The 5,440-nt window shown below is 36.2% G+C and overlaps 1 non-coding gene across 1 annotated transcript; it reads left to right on the top strand.

The window, feature by feature from the left end:
* Positions 1-1,628: 1,628 nt before the first annotated feature.
* Positions 1,629-1,767, top strand: LOC121171411. Its single transcript, XR_005886122.1, has one exon. It is a non-coding gene; the product is annotated as a U4 spliceosomal RNA (small nuclear RNA).
* Positions 1,768-5,440: the final 3,673 nt, after the last annotated feature.

Genomic DNA, 5,440 nt, shown 5'->3' with positions numbered 1-5,440 from the left:
TTCATTAAATACCTTTGCAAACTCAGCTTCTCTTTCTGCACGTTCTGGGACTGCCATAACTCTGATATTTGGCCTCTTAATAGTGTCTTTCAATTCTTGAATACTTTTTTTGGCCTGATCCAACTCTGCTTCCAACTTTTTGTTTGCTTCCCCCTGGTGACAGGAAATGTTTTCAAATTCTGAGATTCTTTTTCCTGCTTCATTCATTCTATTTTGGAGACTCTCCACTGTACTTTTCATTTGTTCCACTGTGTTCTTAATTTCTGTTACATCAGCCTTGATTTGCTTTATTGCTTCCTTAAATTCTTTGAACTCTTGTTTGTGTTTCTGATTTTTGATCAGAAGTTTTAAAATGAGTTTTCTGAATTCTGTGTCCCCCATGTTCTCAATGTCTTCCTCAGTGAACTCTGAGGTTGGCAAAGGGTTTTGTTCCTTTTCAGGGGAGTTTTTGGTAATATTCATTGTGCCTTTGTCTCTTCTTTTGCTCTTGATCATTGTACTTCTGATTAGCAGTCTTCTCCTTGAGGCAGGTTTCTAAGCTGTGTCATCCACAGGTCTACAATGCAGTTTTACTTATTGCAGTTGGTACACAACTTTTTGCTTGCAGCCAATTGTGCCACCACCTCCAGGGAGTTCCAGGTCTGGGTTCTTAGATTTCCACCGTGGCCTCCACAGGCCCAGTGCTGAGGCTGCACCATTGTCTCTGCAACCTTTCTCCCACTTTCGGTTGGAGCAAGCCCCAGGATTAGAGAGACCACCAGGTGTCCTATGTAATTAGGTTGTTGGTGGCGCTGATCTTGTCGGAACCTGTTGGACATTAGGTCTGGGTGCCACAGGGACCTATTTTGAGCCGTACAATGGCAAGTCGGTATTATTTTCCTGTGGGACCAGTGCAATCCACGGAATTCAGTGAGTTCTCGTGAGCTCAGCACATGTGCAGTTCACTGTTGTCCCCTGCAGTCCTAAAGCTATTGCCAGAGTGTGCAAAATGATGCCCAACGCACCACCAGTACAGTTATGGATCTGCTGGCCATCAGGTCTGAGGGCTACCCAGACCTTTCTAGGGTGAAACCTGTAGTATGCCATGTTGCTGCAGTTCACTGAGTCAGAAATGAGTTCACTCCCAGTTCAGAATATGCTCAGTCCTTTTCTTGCTTTTGCTCCTTATGCAAAATTACGCCCAGTTTTGTTCTAGGTGGCTGACTGGGCTGTGAAATCCACCATGTTCTCACACTGTCTGTCTGGGATCTGTTGCTCTGTCTCTGCTCCTAGTGTAATCAAATGGACCAGCAGGACAGACAGTTCTTTGTCTGGGATCACCTCCCAAGTTCCCAGTGAAAGTCCCTTCCCACCTGGTTGCTGGTGAAGTTCAGATAGTCCATTAGCTGACTACCGCTGGAGTATCAGTCACTGCAACACCACACCATTGTTTTTGCTGCTTTCCTGTGTCTGTCAGTCTCCAGGTACACCTCTGCTGTTGTTCTGTCCTTTCCTATTTCCTGAAATATGTCCTCTCTGCTTCATTCTGATTAAATGTTGTTCTGTCTGTGTAAATGTGTCTTTATTCCACCCTATTCCACCATCTTAATTCTTCTCCCCATTTTTTTTCAACCAGAAAAAGCTCTTTAAGCTTTGTGCAGTGGCAGTATTGCAACCAGTGAGATTTATACGAGGCAAAATTATTGCTAATTGAAAATTTTTCCAAGAAAAATATTTTTTTCTTTTATTCTGATGTAAAAGAACATAAATGGTTTCAATAACTTGTTACTGAACTAGCTGCAGCTATGATAAGTGACTAAAACACATCCTTGAGCCTGGCATTGTGGCATAGCAGCCTGATCTGCCTGTGGCATTGGTATCCCAAGTGATTGTCGGTCATGCCTTGGCTGCTCTGCTTCTGATCCAGCTCTCTTTGAATGACCTGGAATGGCAACAGAGGATGGCCCAGTTCCCATGAATTCTGCATCCATGTGGGAAAAGTATAAGATGCCTCTGGCTCCCAATTTACTAATTAAATTCTGTAGGGGTGAGTATGTCAGTAACAGACTATTTTGTTTTGGTGGTATCTACAATTTACAGCTAAATTCTGAATAAATAGTATTCTTATTAAAATCTGTTTTATAACATTTTATGAATATGCTTATGGAGTAAGTTTATATTCATTATTCAATTGTTTTGGAAGGACTAGACATGACAGTAGTGCTCACAGCATCTGTATAGTCTTGAATATTACAGAGTCAATATTGTAAGTAGAGCATATTTCAGAGCAGTGTTTATTTGTGGAATAGTTATTGCATGTTTGACTTTGGGAAAATATTTATTGAGCCTCTTTTATTTACAAGAGTTGTGTGTTAGTTAACTATTCATTAATGTAATGAAATCTCTCTGACTCACTACATTGTGAAAGAAAAGAGTTTTATTTATAGTCTTTTAGGGGTAAGTTCAAGACCTGGAAGATCCACTGGCATGGTGTCTGATGAGGGTCATGGAAGGTAATAACTGAACATGTGTGAAGAATCACTTAAGCATCCTTTGATAAGATGGGTCAGAATTATAACCTAACTTCATATTCCTGAAGAATGTTTAGAAATATGAGGAATTACCATTGTAGTTTTAGGTACATAGAAAGCTATGAATACAACATAAATGTGTGTGCCCTATGTAGAAAAGGACTTGGAAATACATCAAAATGTCAATGACAGGGGCTGAACTTTATTATTCATTAGAAAAATATAAATTAAGATTGCTGGTAAAAAAAGTATTTATGTTTGATGAAAGTTTACTCACAACAAAAAAAAGAGTAAAGTGAAAAAGACATAGAAAATTTTGGTGAGATATGGAAAAATAGAAGCCATACTGCGCCAATAGGAGTGTAAATTTTGAAAATCCATTTTGCAGCATCTCCTAAATTTAATGTAGTCACATCCTATGATCAGCAGTTCCACAATGAAATCTATGTATCAAGAACAAATGCATATGTATATATATATATGATTGTATGTATAGTTTAAATACAAAATATGTACAAGAACACTCATAGTAGAATTATTTACAGTTCTGCCAAGCCAATGGTACATTCACCTCCATGAGACTGAATTACAACTATAAAAAACAATCTTAACTCAGAACACAAACTCCCATATTTTCACATACACATAGGTGAAAAGCAAGCAAAAACTTACCTATAATGTTAGAAATCAAAATAGAAGCATTTATCTTTGGTGATGTTTTATAACAAAAGTGGGTATGGAATGGAGAAGATTTCTGAGTTGTGGGTAGTGTATTATTTCTTGATATTGGGTCTGAGTGAACATCACAAGGTAACTGAAAATTCACTGTTCTAAATGCATGCAATTATGCAAATTTCCTTTGTATTTCTAAAACATGAGTAAAATAGGGAAAAATTTGTTATCCCTGCTATTCAGTCATACAAAAATAAAGGTGACATTATCTGAAAATTTGACAATATCTCCACCTAATGAATTCTGATACATCAGTGAGATTTATTATATTATACCAAAAGACTGTTTCATTCTTATGAAAGGGAAATTTATTATAATAGTGAAAATAATTAATGGTAATATGAACTAATTGTCCAAACTTGTCTAATTTGTGACTTGCATGCAGATATAAAGATGATCCTGGTAACTGCATTGTACTAGAAGAAAGATCATTAGTAATTAAATATTTATTTTAATCTGAATTCTCATTAAAGATATTCTTGATCAGGATTTGAACATTCATTATAGAGTTAAGTGTTGAAAAAAATATAACTCAAGGTCAAATAGTTCACCTCTTTACCTCTCCTAAGCTCTTTTCTTGCAAGATCACACATGCCAACGGCCTATTTACTTTAAATTCTTATGCAAGACTGTGTAAGCCTGTATTCCAGTGTATAGCATAATATGATTAGGCTGCTATTTTTCATCTTAAATACTTTATAATTACAAAGCTCAGCAAAATTTGCATTACTTTTCTATGGAGGTTTTCAGACTGGATTAATCCATAGCACGTAATTATGAAATTATTTCCAGAAGATTATCATATTTTACTGTTGTCTTTTAATCAATGCCACCTGCCCTGCTATTAATAACCAGGCTAGCTTTTAATTTTTCCCATTTTGTGCTTATTAAAAATGCCCTTCACTCACTGCAAAAGTAGGAGAAAATAATTAGAAAGGATCTGTAAGAATCTTCAAAAGGCACTTTCCCAACTTCAACTATGTTAGAATGATTTATACCCCAAACAATATTAATGATGATTATCTTGACTCCGCTTTTGAATAAAAATACTGCTCTTCTTCAAAATCTATTTAAATAGGAGTTTTTTTTTTAAAGATAAACATTTTATCTGAATGTAATTTTGAAATCTCTTCTAGGTTCTGCTTGAAGAGACTTGAATGTGTTCAATTAAGTTTCCCCAATTACTTTACCAGTAGTTAATTGTGATATGGTAGACAACAAAATTCTGAAGAGAGGAAAGTTGACATGGATAGAAATGTGTTTTCTGCAAATATATAACTTCATGCACAGAGAAAAAGCATCTGTCCACTTTTGTCTATAAATAGATGCATCATAAAGCGATCCTAAAGGATTGAGAGCTTCTCTTATTGTTAGTTGCAATAAATGGATTTCAGATACGTTAGGGCCATATTTGGGGAACTTTTGTGAAATGACAGAACCTGTTTCCAAGTTAAAATGAGAAAAGAGCAGATGGCTCTCTTGCTTTTGTTTATTCCCAACCAATCAGTTCTTCTGCGCCAAAGGCAAAGCCCTATGATAAGAAATGGGAAACAAAATCCCTGATAACATTCATATTTGCTCTTTTTCTCTATGATATGTTGTGATAAGAAGCTATGAAGTTAATATGATGGCCTTAGATGTAAACTGTTTTAGCTGAACCAACCATCTTGATCTCTCCTTAAGTGTCTGACAATCCCTTGTACTTTCCCCTGTTTTTTTTTTTTCAGGTGGTTATCTATTCTTCTCCTTTGGTATAAAATGCTAAATGAAACATTACTTTATTGACAGAGTTATGAAAAATAGTGAAGCTCCAGTGCATGTTTGCTTAACTTGTGTCATTGCCTAGAATTTACAGAGAGGAATAACAAAAACAGAGGGAAAACAAGTTTAGGGATACCTGGTGCACAGCCATAACGTCTTATTTATTCTAAACTTGTCAGATATCATACATTAAGATGAAGACAAATGAGGATTCTAAACTTTGTATTGGTAAAGTGGGTAATAAAGTTAAAATGATGGAAAAACCATGGGCCAGGAAGGGGGGGCAAAAGGAAAAGACCTATTTGAGACTTGTCATTACTTGGTAGAATGGGATAGGAGCAGATCTAGTGAAAAAGTGTATCATGCTATCATTTTAATCTTCTAGATGGATTTTAATAAGACTCTGGTGCACAATTAAAGTGTAAGCCTAAAAGGAA

This window comes from Ochotona curzoniae, unplaced genomic scaffold, assembly GCF_017591425.1.
Source record: "Ochotona curzoniae isolate NIBS_2020 unplaced genomic scaffold, NIBS_Ocur_1.0 scaffold_2587, whole genome shotgun sequence".
Classification (NCBI taxonomy): Eukaryota; Metazoa; Chordata; class Mammalia; order Lagomorpha; family Ochotonidae; genus Ochotona; species Ochotona curzoniae.
Note: the sequence above shows the minus strand (reverse complement) of the source record. Positions and strands in the feature narration are given on the sequence as shown.